Source organism: Bubalus bubalis, chromosome 12 (assembly GCF_019923935.1).
Source record: "Bubalus bubalis isolate 160015118507 breed Murrah chromosome 12, NDDB_SH_1, whole genome shotgun sequence".
NCBI classification, from domain to species: Eukaryota; Metazoa; Chordata; class Mammalia; order Artiodactyla; family Bovidae; genus Bubalus; species Bubalus bubalis.
Window position 1 is genome coordinate 94,771,377 of NC_059168.1, and position 18,729 is coordinate 94,790,105.

General features: G+C 52.8%; 1 protein-coding gene across 2 annotated transcripts in view; it reads left to right on the top strand.

Annotated features, from left to right (window-relative positions):
• NEK6 (NIMA related kinase 6) overlaps nucleotides 1–18,729 on the top strand; it is a gene marked incomplete in the record, with an annotated part of 83,021 nt that overhangs the window by 744 nt on the left and 63,548 nt on the right. The window contains 1 exon segment of one of the 2 annotated variants that reach the window (XM_045162315.1): nucleotides 10,606–10,745. 2 annotated transcript variants of the gene reach the window in all.

Below are 18,729 nucleotides of genomic sequence, written 5' to 3' on the forward strand. Positions count from 1 at the left end.
GAGGGCCCCCTTTGCGCCCACCAGGCCTACTACCCTGATGTGCCTGCCGCCGGCTCCCATGCCAGGGAACGCATGGAGAGAAGTATGCCTGGCCTGGGCACCCAGTGGGTGCTGGGCCATCTCTGGTGAATAAGAGGAAGGGGTCAGATGTCACAGCCCAGCCCGGCCTGGGCAGGGCCACTAGCAGGACCCTCCATGGGGCTCCAGACGGAGCTGGAGCCTCTTGGCCTGGCACTGGAGGACTTGTGTTCAATTTTCCTAAATACTGTTCTGGGTCCCCGGCTTCTCTCTCCTCTCTGGCCCTGGTGCATTTTAACCCTTTCCCCAGGCCTGGGGTGCAGCTGACTCTGGGGAGACCAGTGGGGAGACCAGGGGTCCCGGGATACTTGTCTGTGTATGTGGGGGTCTCTCTCTGCCTGCCTTGCTAAGTAGATAGATCTTCATCTAATTTATTTGTATGGAGCCTGGGCTCCAGGAGGGAGCCCCTCAGATGGTGACAAATTGATCATAGCAGGCTTGGGACACAGTCTTCTGAGGTCTGTCCTTGAAGTTTTGATTGACAGGTTTTCTGTGTGTGCTTTATAAATGTTGGAAATCTCTGCAGTCGAAAGTCTTAACTGCTTTAAGGCAAACTAAAAACTGGAGCTCCCTAGTTCCTCTGGAATGTCAAAATTCGGCTTGCCTTTCTGAGGGGAACATGTCGTCTTAGGAGCTCAGTGTGTGCGCAGGCGAACTTTGGAGGCGCATTTAAAAGCCGTGGCGTTAATGGAAGAAGAATTTCATTGAAAGGGATGCAGAGCCGGCCGAAAGCGCCTGTTCCCCACGCTGCAGCTTACCGAGTGAACTTTGGACGTCTTCTTTTAGCAAACAAAACCTGGAAGGAAACAAAAACGACCCACATTCTTTTTCTTTTTTGTTCTAAAAAATGAAAAACAAAACCCACCTCTGGGTGTGCTGGAAAAGCGGCCTCCCCTTCCCCCAGCAAGGCCAGGCCCTCCCCTGATCCCCCACCCCCAAATAAAATATGCCTGTGGGGAGCTGTGGATGAGTCACTCGCTGGCAGAGAGCCCCACGGGCAAACATTTGGGAAGGTTCTTGCCTAACTTCCCAGAAGAAAGGCCCAGGATTTAAAATGGTCCCTGTGGTTTGTCAGCCTCTGCCGTCCCGTCTACTTCGGAAATGACTAAAAAGTAGTTTCTACCTCCACAAAATAAAGTCTCAGACTTAAGCAGCAGCCCAGGTTGGTATGGGTAGAGGGCCACTCAGGTTTGAAGAAACGGAGCTCCTGGCTTTGCCAAATGGCACTTCTGGACGTTTCGAACAAGAAAGCAGGGGAAGGGGAGTCACATTTATGAAGCACCCACTGTGTGCTGGACACTGTTCTGGGCACCATAATCCTTCCAAAAGTTAGGCTGTGGAGCACAATTCTGGCTTTAATGCACAAGGAAATTAAGGCTCTGAGAGCTCAAGCCATGTCCTGGGACCACAGAGAGGAGGTAGAGGCAGAATCCTGTCCCCTGCCTGACTTCAAGCCCATCCTGTTTCCACTGGACCAGGTGCTGAGTGCTTTAATGTATATACACTTAGTATTCACTGCGAGGTAGGGGTTATTATCTCCATTTTACAGATGAGAAAACTGAGGCTCAGTGATGAAATGCTGTGCATAATTTTATGAAAGTTATGCACTGTGGCTAATGGCCACCGTTTATTAAGGGTATTTTATGTGCTGAGCATGGGCCTAAAAGCTTAAGTGCCTTATTTCATTCAGTCCACTCACCAACACCATGAAATGGGAACAATCAATGATGCCTATTTTACAGATGAGGGCACTAGGGCACAGAGAGATTAAACAGCTTACAGAAGATTCCATGCTGATATGCTGTTGACCTTGAATTTGAACCCAAGCTTGACTGAGCAGAGCCCTTCATCTTCTCACTGAACCTAGAAAGTCACAGTGGCTGTGTACCACGTGCCTGGCGCAGTGTAAAGGTTTGGGGTTGTTATTCTGATCCTACAGAGAGGAAGATAAGTAACGTGGGCAAAGTCATTGACTGGCAAATGGCAAAGTCAGGATCCAAACCCACATCTCTGATTGCAGAGTTGAGGTTCTTAACTTTAAACCAGGTCTGTCTGCCTTTGTCCTTCTGTGGTTGCTTGCTGGGCTCCAGACTCCTGGGAGAGGTCTTCCTGAGGCCACTGCCATCCTTGCTCCTCCCCTCCGGCCCCTCTGGTGCAGGTGACCAACGCCCAGGGCCAGCGCTATCAGATAGAAGGGGCCACAGTTCACATTTCTTCTTTCCTCTCGAAGTGCCAAAAATTGGTTTCAGAAGGGAAGTGTCAAAACAATTGTCAAAAAGAGAAGAGTATTCCCTTCCCCTTCTTGGGTCGGACCAAGCCAGCAAGCTGGAGGGTGGAGAGTGGAGGGCCCTGGTGAGTCATCCGAGATTAAATATGGGTTGGCACCTCCAGTCTTGTGTGGGGAGGAAGCAAGCTAGGACACTGCCCTCAGGAAGAGCCTGGCATGCTGACCCCTGGTGATGGCGAGTTACCTCTGTGGGGCCTGACTCTCAATTCTGAATATCCGACAACAGCATCATTTCTACGTAGGCTTCTTGTCACTTGCCATTTCAGTCCCTTGCCTGTCTCTTTTCCCAGTTCATTTCCAATTTACATCACGGTTTATATGACACTGTACTAGAATGGAATGCTGTGTGCGAAGATCTGTGTGGTTTGGGATGTAGGGTGCCCCGTGCATGTCCTTTGGTACTAAAAAGAAAAGGTATCTCTCTCCCTTCTGAGTGTGTTCTGCAAATTGATGAACATTTGCAAATTGCCTTGAGATGCGTTAATTTAAGGTGTGAAATAATAGATCTTGTGCGAAGGCCCAGCCACATTTCTGGCATGGTGGATTTCTCTCCCGTCTGGCCTGTGATTTAGGGAGGTAAAAATAGTCCTTCTTTCTACATTTTTATCTCTCTCTCTCTCTCTTTTTTTTTTTTTTTTTTGCTGATGTCATTCTTAGGAAGCGGTTTTGCCCATGCCACAGGCCTTGCCTTGGCCATCTCTTCGGATGGTGGTCAGAACTTGGAGCTCTGGGGAGAGGGTGCTCGTGGAATGAGGAGTTGTCTGAGTGTTTGTGAAATTGGTTTGAAATGAGCAGGGCGATGGATGGCCCACCTTGGCCAAAGACCCTCAGTGGCTTTTTGGTACTTGGCCATTTTCTCACTTCTGACTCTTGGGTAGTGACAAGATAGTCTTTGGGAAAATGTTAGTTTAAAGAGGAAAAAATCAGGCCAATGGCTTCATCCATCCCTGCCTGATCTGGGTGACATCCATACAGTCCCTTCCTTTGGCCCAAACTGAATTAAGGCAGTGGCCTCCTCTGACTTGACATCCAGACAGAAGCTGACACTGGGGGAGATCTGTTGGTGGTGTAATTTCCTGTGACGTTCAATTTGGGAACTTGGACTTGCAGAGTGATCTAGCGTTTTGACATCTGTCCCTCTAACAAGACTTGCTTGTGTGGAAACAGACCCTCATACACAACCTCTGCTGTTGTCTCCAGTTCTGGATTTTTCCACAGACCGCTTCTCTGGTGGTCTGGTGGCAAAGGCCAGGTCTCCGAGCCACGCCTTCTTGGCGTCTGCTGCAGGATCACTGCACCCCAAACCGACTTGGCGCAGTAGCTGGCTCTGTGTGGGGGGTGTGGTGGGGGGCGAGTGACGCGCCTGACGAATTGAAAGGTGGCCAGCTGGGATCTGAAAGGCATTCAGTTCCAACGGCCTTGATCCGCGTGGAGCCGGTCTTTCTCTTTCTTAGACATCTGCGTGATGGTGACCTCACAGAAAAGAAAAAGGGGCTTTATGTAGGAATTCCATAGAGTGTGAAGGAATTCGACAAGGGAAGGGGGAGGGAGGCGGCCATTGAGAGCCTGCAGACCCTGTGTTTCCTTGGAGTTGTTTAACCCTCACACTTCAGAACTGGGCTGGGGGAAGGGACAGTGCTCATTTAAGGAGAACTTCTCGAGGCCCCTGAGTTGAAGTTGAGGCCACTAGTGTTTAGTCCCCCTCTGGTTCCTGGTTGTCCTCAAAGTCTTGGATACTGGGGATTGTTGGGAAGAGACCTGCCTCAGTCGTGTCTGACTCTTTGCGACCCCATGGACTGTAGAGTCCATGGAATTCTCCAGGCCAGAATACTGGAGTGGGTAGCCTTTCCCTTCTCCAGGGGATCGTCCCAACCCAGGGATCAAACCCAGGTCTCCCGCATTGCAGGCAGATTCTTTACCAGCTGAGCCACAAGGGAAGCCCTGCCAGGGCACACTGTTACTTTATAAACCACCTTTGGCTCTGATCAGTTTAGGCTGCACATGAGGAATTCAGTAGGCTTGCCATCCAGAGAAGACCTGTGTGCCCATTTTACAGAACAGAAACTGAGGCCCAGGGAGAGGAGGGCACTCACTCACAATCACATTGCACATGTGAGCTTTGGCACCCAATAAGTAAGGTGGGAGGCTCAGACCTGCCACTTGTGAAGTCAGTCACCTCTGGGGGGCCTCAGTTTCCTCATCCGAAAAACAGGGATGGTGTTATGACCGCATAAAATGTGAGGGAAGAACTAAAATAATGTGTACAATATGCACGGCATGTGGGTAACATCTCGTAAGTGTTTAATGAGAGACTAGGAACTATTTAATTACCAAGGACCTGCCCAGGGTCACAGGGACGGGAAGGTCATCTCTTTGTCAGAAACATTTTCAGTGCCCCTGTATCTTGAGGCCTGAAACAAGGCTGAAAGGGAGGTTGTCAGGGGGGCCCCTCCAGGTGCCAATGAAGCACTTTTCTCTGACCCTGACCCTCAAAATAGATCATGGGGGAGACAGTGACAATTTGGAAAGACACAGGATTTAAAGGTCAGGGTGGCCCTGGGCATCTCAGGGAAATGTTTTGAAATCGGTATTTTGCTTTCTTGTCTACCTACCACCCCTCCGCTGTCGCACCATGGCGAGGAAAGTGAACCTTACAAGTTTTTGCTGTGTCCTCTTGGAGTTGGAGGGTCTTGGGAGGCCCGGAGAGCTGTGTCAGCCTCGGTGTGTTATTACGCGAGGCATATGTTTTGTTGATTATTTACACAGTGTCAGCCCCGTCAGAGGTCTGTGCGGACAGAGCAGCTGTCGTAGACCTGGGCCGGGACCGGTTGTTCTCGGCTGGAAGTGGGCAGGTGGCCCTCTCTGCCAGCAGGGTCCTCACAGAGGGTCTGCGCAGCGAGGGCTGAGGGAGTCTGCATGTTTGGCGCCCTCTCTTAAGCTTCCCTTGTGGTTCAGCTGGTAAAGAATCTGCCCTCAATGCAGGAGACCTGGGTTCGAACCCTGGGTTGGGAAGATCCCCTGGAGAAGGGAAAGGCTACCCACTCCAGTATTCTGCCTGGAGAATTCCATGGACTCTACAGTCCATGGGGTCACAAAGAGTCGACATGACTGAGTGATTTTCACTTCACTTCATTTAAGCCCCTGGAGTTCCCTCAAGCTGGATTGTCTTCTCTGAGAGGAGAGATTTTGTCCCTCGGGACTGGCCACCTTCCTGAGGTGGCTTCTGTGTTCCTTTGTCCAGCTCTTCACATCCAAGACCCTGCCATGGTGTTTGTGGTGAGGGAAGGGCCTCAGCGGGCTCTGGAGATCTCTGAATCCCGTCCCTCCCCAGCAGTCGCCTCAGGCTAGGGCTTCACATGGGCCCAGCCTCTACTTTCTCATCTGGCAAATAGGCCAGTAACACCAGGAGCCAGGCTCTTGATTCTGGGGCACTGTTTGGGATGATTTGCCTTAGAAATCCAAGTTTAGGATTAGAATTCTGAAAAGGAAGGTCCTGGGATCAGAGCTTCCCCTGAGAGGCCACTAAGGATGAGGGACATCACCTCCCTGAAGGGGGAGGGGGCAACCCGACTCGTCTTACCTGTTTGATATAAGGAGGTTTTGCTCAGGCATCATTTTAATAAGAGAAGGTTCTTATATGAAATATTCAGAATCTATAAATCCTTAGAGACAGAAAGCAGATTGGTGGTATGGGGGGCCAGGAAGAATGGGGAGAAACTGCTTAATGGATACTGGATTTCCTTTTGGGGTGATGAAGGTATTTTGGAGTTAGGGAGAGATTGTGGTTACACAACATTAGAAATGTACTAAATGCCCCTTAAGTTTTAATTTTCAAATGGTTAATTTTATGTGGAAAAACATTTTTATAAGGAAAGTTTCTGATGCTTAAAAGTAAAAGCTTAAAAGCCTCTCATTTTACAGATGGGGAGAATGAGGCCCAGAGAGAGGCTACGACCAGCCTAAGGTCTCCCACATAGGCTGTGGTGGTTCTGTGGCTGAAATCAGATCACTCTCTAAGCTTTCAGGCCACGGCTCTGGTCATGGCACCTGGGCCCAGGCTAGGGTGAAAAGTTCGATACGGAAACAGACCGCTCACTGTTGTGTGGGTTGAGTGGACTCCATTTTGTTAGCCAGATACGCCCTTGCTGGCTGCTGTGTGGTCATCTGTCCACTCATTCACTGAAGAAATACGTCCTGACATTCTGGGTCAAGTGTTAACCCTGGGAGCTGGCATCGAGACCCTCTAACAGCCCCACCCCTGGGCCTCTCGCCACCTGGTAGGGACAGAAGTTGCGTCATGACCCCACTGTGGGTGCTTGTGAACAGTTTGCAGCAGGCACCCTTTGGGACTCACTATCTGGGGAAATGGGCGGAGGGGAGCTTCCAGGAGGGAGGGGCTCCCCAGCCTTGAGGGAGACATGAGGTTTGCCAGCAGGATGTCGAGGCCTGGAGGCCTGAGGAGGCTGAGATAAAGGGCGGGTAAAACTGAGGGTGGGGCCGTGGGACGGGGAGCTGGGAGCCTGACTGGGGTCCAGGGTTGTGGGCAGACCCCAGGCTGTGCAAAGCCAGGAACTTCCTGCCACTTCCTCAGCCTGTAAGTCCTTCAATAGAGCCTTTGTCCCAGACACTCACTACATGTTACATTCTGTTGTAACCCTTTATGTGGATTAACTCACTTCATCCTCCTGCGGTTCTGTGACTCAGGTACCGTTATGCCCATCTGATGGACAAAGAAACAGAGAATCCAGGCTACGTGGTTCTAATCACCATCAGCCTTTGTGTTGCGAGAAGCCTGTGTCGTGTGGCCTGGTCTGAAGGCTGCCGTCTGGAAGTGCCCGTTGTGTGGGCTGTGAGTTACTGGCCAGGCCCAGGGCATTGGAGAGGGTCTCTGGGCAGCTAGAAGGAAGAGTATGAACCAAGAGGCAAATAGTAGGAGAGGAGGTCCCCTGGAGCCAAGTCCCCCGGCATCTGTGAGGTTTGGTCTTCATTGCAAGAGCAGGGGGGTCCCTGCTACTTCTGCAGCCTTACTCTTCACCAATGTCCCCCTCATTCACTCTGCCCCAGCCATACAGCCTCCCTACTCTTCCTCAAACATGCCAAGTGAACTCCTACCTCAGGGCCTTTGCACTTGCTGTCCTGGCTTCATGAAACCCTCGTCCTCCTAATATTCCCATGACTTGCTCCTGGTCTTCAGCAGGCACTGAAAAAGTCACTTCTCCAAGGAGACCCACCATCCCACCCTATCAGGATGAATCCCACGTCCATGGCTCCCCATTCCCTGGACTGGCTTTATTTCAAGGCCCCTACCCGCCCCTGGCACCATGTTTCTTATCTGCCTCCCAGAATGGACCGTGACGCTGTACGGGTGCGACTTGGTCTGTGGGCCGCAGCTGCACCTCAGTGTCCGGCACTGCGCCCAGCAGTAGCAGATGCTCAATTAACTTTTGTTAATGCACGGAGAGTTTTAAGTGTGTGAGTGGCAGAATCCTCGAAGAATGTTTAGGGACTTCCCTTGTGGTGCAGAGCTTAAGAATCTGCCTTCCAATGCAGGGGGCATGGGTTCGATCCCTGGCTCTGTGGGATCTTATGCCATGGGGCAGCTAAGCCCCCACACCCCTACTCGAGAGCCCACAACTTGAGAGCTTGTGTACTGCAAGGAAGAGCCCACACAGCCAAAAAAAAAGAATGTTTATATAGAGTTACCGAGCTAGTGGCAAAGTTGACTGGCTTTAGGGACCCCTCTTCATTCCTTCCAGTGGGCAGCAAAGGGCTGAGTTGTGTGTGACAGGGCCTCCCTGTGCAGAGGTTTCTTACAGAAAGACTCATCCTTGGATTATTCCAAAAAGGAGGAACCTAAACACAGGGGTTCCTGCCCAGAGTTGTGGGGGGGCTGTTCTCCTTCCTCTGCCCCTTTTCTGCAGAGGTGGCTCCAATTCTGCAGATAGTCTGTAGAGGAGGGGCATTGGGTAGGATTGGGTGGGCACCATACCATGTCTTAAAGCTGTGTTTTCTGTCAGGCACACTTACTTTTTTAGAAGACATACCTTTTGGGGGCTGCTTGGGGAAGGGGTAGAGATTAACTCTCCCAAGCACCTTGGGCACAGACATTTGGTGTGCAGCAAAGGAACAGGAGCCCCGATTCTGCCCCCGTCCAGAAAGCAAAGAACCCTGGGTTGAAAAAGGAGACAGTTCCCTAGCTTGGTGTGGCCTTGGTGGGCCACCAGGGTGGGTGCCCCGATGGCAGGATCACTGGGCACCACAGGGCAGACAGACTGGAAGCCCACCCCATGTGTTTGGCGGGTCCAGCCAAGTCTAGCTGGATTTAGTTACACCGCGATCTCAAGCGTGGACTTGGAGTGCCTGACTCAGTATGTGTGCATTTCCTTTGTTCGTCTCCCCCAGGAATTTTAGTGGCCTTTTGTGTTTGTTTTAAATGCCAACCTCTTCAGCCAACCCAAGAGGAAATGAGGACTGGGTTTTTGTGCCAGAGGCTGGGGACAAAGGTGGGGCCTGCCCGTTCTCGATGGTGACAGCGTGACGTTTGGAGAACACACAGAGAAAATGCTTGTACTCTAAGCCAACAACTGTCATTTGCGAATATTTTTGTGATCTCCTGGGACATCAGGCGTCAATCGTCTATAGGTTGGACACATGACCGCTGTTTCCAAACACCCAAGATGGCAGTGGTCTGTGAAAGCATTTTAGTGACATTTGGGGACCAAAGAGGCAGTTTGGAAGAAGGTGTTTGGTTGATGGTGTGTGAGAAGTTCCTGGATGCTCGCATGGCTTAGGGGGTGGCATCTTTGAAACTGCACAGCGCTGAAAATTCCGGGACATATGGTCACTGTGATGTGCTAATGTTAGCAATCGAGATCTTTAATTACCCAGAAAAACCCCTTTGCCTACCCACTACGGGTTACTGGAGAGCTTTTATTTCTCAGGAGGTGGGTCTTACACAGTATAATTCGGACCAGCAGACAGGGAGTCATTATCCCTCATTCATTTATTAGCTAATTAAGTGATTTATCTGGTCACGCATTTATTCCTTCAATTGCTGTTCATCCAGCAACATTCAGTGGATTCTACTGTAGGCCAAGCCTGATGCTGGGCACTTGCAGGGGGTGGGGAATGAAACAGGGGAGCAGTTATAACTGAATCCCTGCTGGGTGCCAGCCCATCGGGCGGTGCTGTGGGCAGCAGGTGAATTAACTTACATCCCAGTGGACATTTGTAGAGCACCTACTATGCGCAGACCTGTGAAGATCCAGAAAGGGACATGACAGCATTCAAGGGGTTTGAACTCTAGGCCCATCTCATAAGGCTTTTTTTCAGTCCCGGCCCTCCGCTTGCTGTTATAAACCTGGCCAGCCACCATTCACAGGCCACACAGTGACGTCCCCGGAATGAACCAGAAACAATCCAGAGGCCCCAGGAACCGACGTGAGAACAAGGCATCCCCTTCACACGTGACGTCTCAGTTCAGCGTCTTGCCACCACCCAGCGTTCTGAGACAGAATGTGAGATCTCGTGGTTGGCTAAATACATAAATATTTTATGTCTCGATATTCTGAAAATGAAGCCCAAATGCGCAGAACTGTAGCACATCAGTGCTATAGATCATATGTTATAATAATCTGATGACATGTTGTTTAAATATTTATGGACTGATGTGACATGACAATGGGGGGAGAGAGCAGTCTCGGAGCAGAGTCGTGGCAGATGCTAGGAAGGAGGGAGCAGACTCGCTCGGTCCCGAGAAGCGTGTGCGATGCTCAGATTTCTCATTGAGTGATCTGGGCTTTCACGGCCATGGCACTGGCTGTGTGCTGCGTCCTGCGCTCACATCACCTCACTTACCCCTCACAGCAACCCCCTCCAGGATGGGACTTTTATTAACCCCAAGTTACAAATGAGAAACTGAGGCCCAGGGTAGGTCAGATCTGCCCCAGGGCACACAGCTGGGGGTGGCTCAACAGTGTAGTCTGAGCTCTTAGCTTCTGTGAATTCCGCTCTCTCAGTGACGAGTCGTGTCAGAAAAGCCTGGTTGACCCCAGGCTCGGTACCAACTGGACTTTACAAACTGTAGAAAGGAAGGGGATGTCTGTAAGAGGTCAAGTGGGAATAGAAACCCCAGGAATAAATATCTACGCCAGGACGAGGCCCCTGCAGCCTGGAGCTGGTGTGTGATAGGGGCTCAGATACGGCCTCCACCTTGTTTTTGTTCTCTGTTGGCTTTGCAGTCATCTGGGGAGGTCACTGCTGACTGTCCTGCTTTAGCGTCTTTGCCTCTGCTGTTCCCACTTCCTGCACTGTCCTCACCGACTGGCCAAGGACACCCCTCCAGCAAGGGAGCCCCTTCAGTCTCCAGAAGCCCCAGGAGGTGAGTCAGGGGGTCCTTGCCTTACAGATGAGGGGTCCCTGCCCACCTCCCAGAGCCAACCCCATGCCCCTGCCTTTGGGAGGCAGCCTGCCTATGCCAGCTCTTCCCTCCACACCCTCCCTGCCCCTTTGCTGGACTGGCCCTCTCCACCTGATGGTGCTGCCAGCGGTCCTGCCCTGCGATCTAGTTGATCGTCACCTCCCCAGCCTGGTCCACAAGACAACCATAAGTGACTAATGATGGGACTTCAAAGGACAAGACCGGGAGGCAGGGTGGGTAAGGGGTGGGGGGCCTTGTTCTAAGAAGCTCCTTAGGCAGTGATGGCCTTAGACCTGGCAGCGGTGTCTTCTAGCTCTGCCAAGGCCCAGGGAAGTCCCCAAGAGTCAGTAAGCAAATGGAAGGCAGGGCCAGCTATGTAATTTGGGGGCCCTGTACAAAATGAAAATGTAGGTCCCCTTGTTCAGAAAGTAGGAAGAAAGCTTTTTCCTTCCCTTTTCCGTCTCTTTCCCCACCTGCTGTGATGTTTTTAATTTGCTGTTTAATGCCATGATACCTTGGGCACAGGGACCCTCACAGGGCGAATACAGATCCTAGCAGATGCCACTGGCCCTACCCTGTGGCTCGGCGGGCAGATGCACCTAACCGCACCCCTCACCGTGCCTGCACCCAGGCCCTTGTCAAGAGTGGAGAATGTCAGAAGTTACTGGGAGTTGGGGGGCGGGAGGATGGGAGCAGGCAGCTGTGATCCTGGGCAAGGCAGGACCACTCCAACTCTCCAAGCTGAAGCTCCACACCCCCAGCACGTGCAGCATTGTTCCACAGGCTTCACTTAGAAAGTGCAAGTTCAAAGATAAAGTGGGCTTTCAAGAGAGTGAATACAGAGCATGAAACCCCAAGCAAGGGGCTTCCTGCTGAGGACAGGGCCAGATGCTACGACGTGGCCACTTGCCCATGAAGCTGGCGCTGATGGGAGGACTGTAACCTTTCAGAAAGAACAAGGTCCCTGTGTCGGGTCTCGGCCCAGGACTGAGACCAGTCTTACTGGAAGGTTCTGCTGCAGGTACCTTCTGCAGACCGCTGGCCCCGGATGTGACTGCTGTCCGGTGGCCTGCTGGCCTCTCTCCTCACCCTGGGCCTCTCGAGAAGGACACTTCGTGATCATGGGCCCCCTCGGAAATGCCCCCCTCCCTGCTGTAATCCCTTCTGTCGTTGCCGGATGTTCCTGCATTGACAGACCCATCCCCTCTAACTTCCTGAGTGACAAGGGTCAGAAATCAAATGATAAGTTTGCTGACCTGCTTCCTCGGGAACAACGCCAAGCAGGTGGTGCCCCGGAGATCAGAGGGGGCTGGGCACTCGAGTCCACCGGCCACCCACGCTGTTCCCAGCCCTGGAATCACGGTGAGGGGGTGGGGGTGGGGGGTTGGGGGTGGCGGGGTGCAGCTTCAGGACGTCTGTCTGGCCACTCCCAAAAACATGAATGAGGGAGGCTCAGGAAGGTTAACTAATGCTTAGTATTCAGTACCTACTGTGGACTGGCGATCTGACCAACTGCTTTATCTGTGATGCCTTAGTTAACCTTTGCAAGAATTGTAGGCTCCCCCGATTTTCCTGATGAGGATAACTGAAAGAGTCAGAGAACGAAGCCATCAGTACAAAGCTGTAAGCCACTTGGTTTGAAAATAGATTTGAACCCAAGCCCAGATGACCCCTCAAACCACTGCTCTGCACACAGTCCCAGGCACGGCTGGGTGGCTGGGTCACTGCCTGGCTGGGACACTGCCCCTACCGCTGTGTGTGCATGGGATGAGCAGGGAGCTGGACCCCAGCGGCTGCTGTTTGCAGGCTCCTGCCTCTGGGAAGTCACCCTTCTTGGCAGGGAGCCGTCCTGAAGCTGCAGCTCCATCTCTTCTCCTCCAGGATCCAGCCAGCCCTGGGGCTACTCTTAGGATCGGAGAAGAAGGCAGGAGAAGGTGGGTTAGACACACTGGGATGCAAGTCACACCTCTGCCTCTTGCTCACCGTGTCTCCTTGGCTTGTCGCTTCCCACTGGGGCCTCGGTTTTCTCACTGCAAATCAAGGGGTAATTTTAGTTCCTGTCTCGGAGGGGTTTTTGTGACCCCATATACAAAATGGGCATTCAGCAGTTGGTGGCTGTTTTTGTATTGGTAATTCATGGCACTGTGGGGCAAGGACGGCATCTTGGTGGCACCTGTGACCCTTGGGAGCACCTCTCCATGTTGGGACACTTTGGAAGTCCCTCAGCCCAGAGCCACCCTCCCCAGGGAGTTCATCCCTTTCTTGCTTTGCTTGGTTATTCATTGATTCCACAAATCTGGACACTGACCTAAGATGTATAACAATCAAGAGACAAGATGGAGCTGGCACTTCTGTGGGGAGAACAACCAGAAAACAAGAAATGGGGGAAGTAGGTCACTGACCCAGGGGTTGGAGACAGATGACCGGGGGCCGTGGGCTTGGGGGCTCAGAGTCCCTGGGCTGCCTGGTGGAGTGATGGTCCCCGAAGTCTCCCAGAGAAGGCAGTTGCTGGGGATTTAACATGCTGCCTGTTGTTCAAGGTCCCTGCTCTCCCAGGGGGCCTGGGTTGGCCTCTTGGGGTCGCTTTACCTCAGGTGTCTTTGAGAATGTGGTTTCCCGGTTGGGAGGTGGGAGCGTCTCTCAGGCTCCCCCAGGACTCTCACCGGCTCCCTCTCAGGGCTACTGGTCCCTGGGGCCACGCCAGGAAGGCCCTGACTAGGTATTACCGCACTGACTCCCCTTGGTGACCCCGTGATGCAGGTTCTTTTGGTCCCATTTTACAGACGAGGAAAGGGAGACTGAGTCATTTGCCTAAGGGCTTCGTAGTAGGTCTGTGCCTGAGCCGGGATTTGAACCCAGGCCTTTGACTCACAGAGCACACACCCTAAACCACTCAGCTGTAGTAGGAATAGCCTACTATGTGTCTGAGCGGTGCTGAGAATAGAAAGGCCATCAGTGCTCTAAGTGGACTGAGAAGTGACCATTTCCCAGGGAGCTGGGTTTGCACTTAACTCCTGGCTCCCAGGCTGTGGGGTGGGTGGCGGGGATCCCTGTGTTAGGGATGAGGAAGCTGGGGCCCAGAGAGGTTCATGGCTTGTCAAGGTCACTCAGCCCCAGGCAGCCTGACTGCAAGATCACTTGCTGTGCCTCTCGTTCACCTTGGCTATGTCCGTCCCAGCTTTGACCTACATACATATTTTGCATTTGGACAAACTAAAGTCCCCTGGGCTTCCCGGGTGGTGCCAGTAGTAAAGAACCTTCCTGCCAATGCAGGAGATATAAAAGATGTCAGTTGCATTCCTGGGTTGGGGAGATCCCCTGGAGGAGGGCATGGCAACCCACTCCAGTCTTCTTGCCTGGAGAATCCCATGGACAGAGGGGCCTGGAGAGCTGTGGTCCATAGGGTGGACACAACTGAAGTGCTTGGTATGCATTTACAAAGCCCCCAAGATAATTCAGCAGTGTGATCCCAAACTAGGGAGAGTGTGAGCCGTTTGGGTCATTGTGGAAATGGACACCCCGTCCACAGTGAAGTTGCATTTGAGATCACACTGATTCTCAGGGCAGGAAAAGCCGGGAGAGATTGACGGTGGTTATGATGGCCTATGGGTGTGAATTCCCCTGGGGACTGATGCGAGGGCCAAAGGGCTTTATGGTATTTGGGACATCAAGCCTTTTAAAAGAAAATGTTTCCAAAGCTGTCCCATCCCACCGAAGGCAAGCAGTCCTTAAACGGCAAAGGAAGAGCTGTGTTCCGTGTTCACAAAATGGTTGAGCTGGCGTTCAGGCCCATTTATTTAAACCCAGAGTCGACAAGGCTAAAGACTTCAGCTCTGAGTGGCAGCTCGCTGCCTCTCTTGCAGCAGGGGAGCGTAATCTTCAGGGTTTTCTTCCCATTTACGGGTTTTTGTGTTGTTGTATATTTGTAAAATGAGGCTTCTGCTGGCAAAAGCAGGTTTTAGCGAGCACGGCAGCTCTTTCAAGACCTAATAAGGCCCCAAAGGAGGGTGTGTTCCGGCAACACTTTCCTCCCCCCCGGGGGCGGCTGATTCCAGCTCGCTTCGTACACTTTGGGCACCGGGTACCATCCGTCTTGCCTCCCATTAACGGAATTACCGCCATCACTTCTGCGGGACAAGATAGGCCCTTTGGAACTGCCTTGGGGACAGAGGCAGGAGCAGCCGCCAAGCAGTTTTGCTTAGAGGGGAAAGGAAAGAAAAAAAAGAGACAGAGAGAAAAAACCAATCTTCTGCACAGATGGATGGTTCCTTGGGTCCTGAGAGCCCGGGCCAAGGTGGAAAGGGGCAACAGGCTGCACTTGGACACCACCCGGAGGAAAGTGGGCAAGCTGGATGGCCCCTGTCCCCAACACATAAGGAAGGGCTGGTCAGCCTGAACTCACACCTTGAGTTCAGAGAAAGGGAAGGAGGGGGACTCAGCATTTGGGGGGTCCTTGCATATGCCTGACCCTGCACCGGCTGCTTTGGGCACATCATGGGAAATGAGTGTCACTGGCTCCATATACAGATGAAACAGAAGAAGCTCAGAGAGTCCAGGAACTCGCTTCAGATGATTTCATATGTGGTGGCCCTGGGTTCGTTCGTTTTCCTGGGCCGCCCTCTGGAGAACAGCAGCGCCCCTCCGAAAGGTGACGAAGTAGCAGAGTGAGGACTCCAAGTCCAGACGCCTCTGCTTCACCCCACAACACTCCCAATTCCACACGGCCGAGCCAGCATCTCAGGGGACTTTGCTGTTACACAATGAAGCTGAACCTGTCTCCTCATCTTTGTGAAATCAAGTCCCTCGTGGGACTGTGGCGAGGGGTGGCCTAGGAGGTAACAGTCACGGAGCCCAGAGCGGATTGGTGTTCAGAACTGTCCATGCCAGTTGCCCACCCTCCCCACCGCCCCCCGCTTGCCAGGCCCCCTCCCTCTGCTGTGCTGAACTCAAGGCTCTTTTGGCCTGTAATGCCTTGCTTCTCGCTTCTCAAACTTCACCACCTTCTGGAGGCTCCTCTGACCTCAGGACACTGCTTAGGGTTTCGCTTTGGGCCCCAGGCCCCGCTGTGCTTCCCTCCTAGGCATGTCCCCTATCCCTTTCAGGCCCACCGACTGGTCAGTCCCTTGACTCGAAGCCTCTCCAGAGCCGAAAGTCCCCTTTCCTCTCTGGTCCCAGTACCCAACCCAAGGCCCGGCCCAGCGAAGGTCTGGGTGACAGACAGAGGGAGAAGAAGTGGTACACCCTTAATTTGCTCCTCAAGCCCTGCTACCATGGAGACAGCTGAAACTTGGAGACTGCGTCTAGAATCCAGGCCTCTGTTGGGGGCAGATGGGTTGGCTGGAGGGATGGAACCTGTCCTGTGGGGTGAAATTTTGTGACTCCTACACCCTGTGGGCCTGCTACAGGTGATTCCTTAAAGAAGGGTTTGATCCTGTGGGTGACAACCCTGTGGTCCTGTGATGACCCAGAGTTTGATCCTATGGGCCAAATGACCCTATGACCCTATGAGTTTGATCAAGGGTCTTGAGTGGGGGACTGGCTCCCTGAAGCCCATGTGGGACGGTGCTGCAGAGAGGGGATGGGGGCTGGCCTGGGGGAGCGAGGGAGAGGTGGGCAGCCTGGAGCCGAGGTGAAGAGGGGCCTGGTGTCAGCACTCTGGGCTCCTACCCAGAGACCCCTGTGTCTTGGCAACAAAGCCAAGGATGCCGGTTCGAAAGAATGTTCTGTCATGGTTTGAACTGCTTCAGGGCCTTGGGAATGATTCCCAGATCTTGGGAGTGATTCCTCATGGGTCCGGCCTCAGTGTCCTCCTCAGTGAAGAAGGGGTGATGAGCTGCCCTTTGACCCCATACCTGGATTTGGGGTGGGGCTGGGGGGAGACCAGGGCCTGTAGGGGGTCAGACTTGAGAGTGAGGGAGGAGAATCAGGGAGCAGTAGTGAATTCCTGCCAGCGACTGAAGGGGCTCTTGACGCCCCAGTGGCTTCGCTGTGAGCAGAGGCCCTGCGTGTGGCTGGGGCGTGTTGGGAGGGAAAGGCCTGGCTTAGGTGGAGGCTGCATGCCACGTGCCTGGTGCCTCCTCTGCAAATGCCAGTTCTTTCCTCTTAACAGTGTGGAATTATTTACATAGATTTATCAGCTATCTTTTTGAAAAACACAACTTCTCCCCCTGCTGCTACCGTTTCTCTTTAACAGAGCATCCATCAGGGGCTTACATGTGCTGTTATCTTGTAGTCCTCACCTTGTAAATGGCTTCATTTTATAAGTGAACTCAAGGCTCAGAGAGGTAAAGTGTCTTAGCCAAAGTCACCCAGCAAGGATCTGAACCCAGATCATCTCCCCTGGAAACACCTGGGGATCCATAGGGGTTAACCAGTTTGGGGATGGGAGAGCTAGACGGAGGACACAGGATATGCAGGGGCCGAGGTGTGAAACCTCCAGGTGCCAGGAAACGATAAGAGGCTCCATGGAGTCGATGTGTTGGCTGGGATTAGGATCAGAGGTCAGGAGGCCTTGGATGCTACGCTCTGGAATGATGACTTGATCTGGAAGCTTTGAAGGTTGATAAAGGAGGGAGATACAGTCAGGACAGTGTTTCTGGTGGTGTGTGTGGAAAGTGGTCTGGTGTTACGGAGGGTGTTCAGGCCAGGAGACTGGGAGGCTGGTGTGGTTGTCCGTGTGGGCTCTCCCAGAGCCTCTCACCTGCCTGCCGCTGAAATTCCTCCCAAAAAGAACCTTTGGCTCTCTCCCACCCACCGCCCCAGCCCCTCTGCTGGGTGTCGGGGTGGGAGGCCCCCTCACCTCCACACTCTCAGCCTCTTTCACAGCTTTCTTGTGAAAAACAAGGCCGACGCCTATCAACTTGCTGGGGACAATGTGCGAATAAATGATAAAATATGTAAAGCTCACAGCAGCTGCTTTGGGAAGGGGAGAAAAAGTGCCATGGATGTGTTATTTCCCCTAAATCCGGATTTCTGCATTTTTTTTTTCCTTTCCGGGCATGAGAAGCTGGAGTTAATGGGAGTGCGTCCGCCCGGGAATACATTTATTTCCCCCGATTTCCAGGCGGTCTCATTAATCTGCTAGAGACCCAGTTTTCTAATGCGCTTCCTGGGAGCCCGTGGTATCGTCACTGTGATCGAATTCCGACTCTCTCCTTATTGATTGATTGATTGGTCTGGAGGAGTCAGAGGCGAAGCTGTTCGTATGAGCAGCTCTGAGCTTTAATGTTTGTCTGTGGCACGTTGTTGTAGGGTTGTGGGGGGAGCGGGCCGGGGTCCGAGGCCCCCCTGGCCCACGCGGTCGTTGGCCTGGCTTGCAGGTACCTGTGGCACGCAGCGAGGAGCCAGGGTCAGGTTTGGTGTGAGGCTGCGTTGAAGGGTCAGTGGTGCCCGGAGGGTGAGCTGGCTGCCCCCTGGAGCTGTCTGGGCATCGTTTCCACAGAGGATGAGCCTAGCTTAGCCCAGGAGCCCTTGCACGCCCCCTCTCAGAGCCAGGTAATGCCAGGGTGGTTCCAGAGGAGATGAGTCTGTCCCAGGGGGCTGGGCGCACCCCTCCCACCCTGGTCCCTCACAGGGCCCAGCACTCACTTGGGATGCAAGCTAAATATTTTTGTCTTAAAGGGATGAATAAGGGTGACTGGACTGATGCATTAGTTACTGTCTGGGTGACTTCATGTGCCCGGGTGGGGTCTCATTTCATCATCACCAGAACCCATTTTTCAGCCGAGGAGACTGAGACTCAGAGAGGTGAGGATCGTGCCTAAGACACCCAGCAGAGAAGCCTCGGCCTGCTCTTCATGAGATGTGTCTGGCCCTCCACTCTGGTTAGAGCACCAGCCCCTCTACTTGTTAGCTTTTCCCTCTTTCTTTAAAAACTATTTATTTATTATTTATTTGGGCTGTGCCGAGTCTTAGCTGTGGCACATGGGATCTAGTTCCATGACCA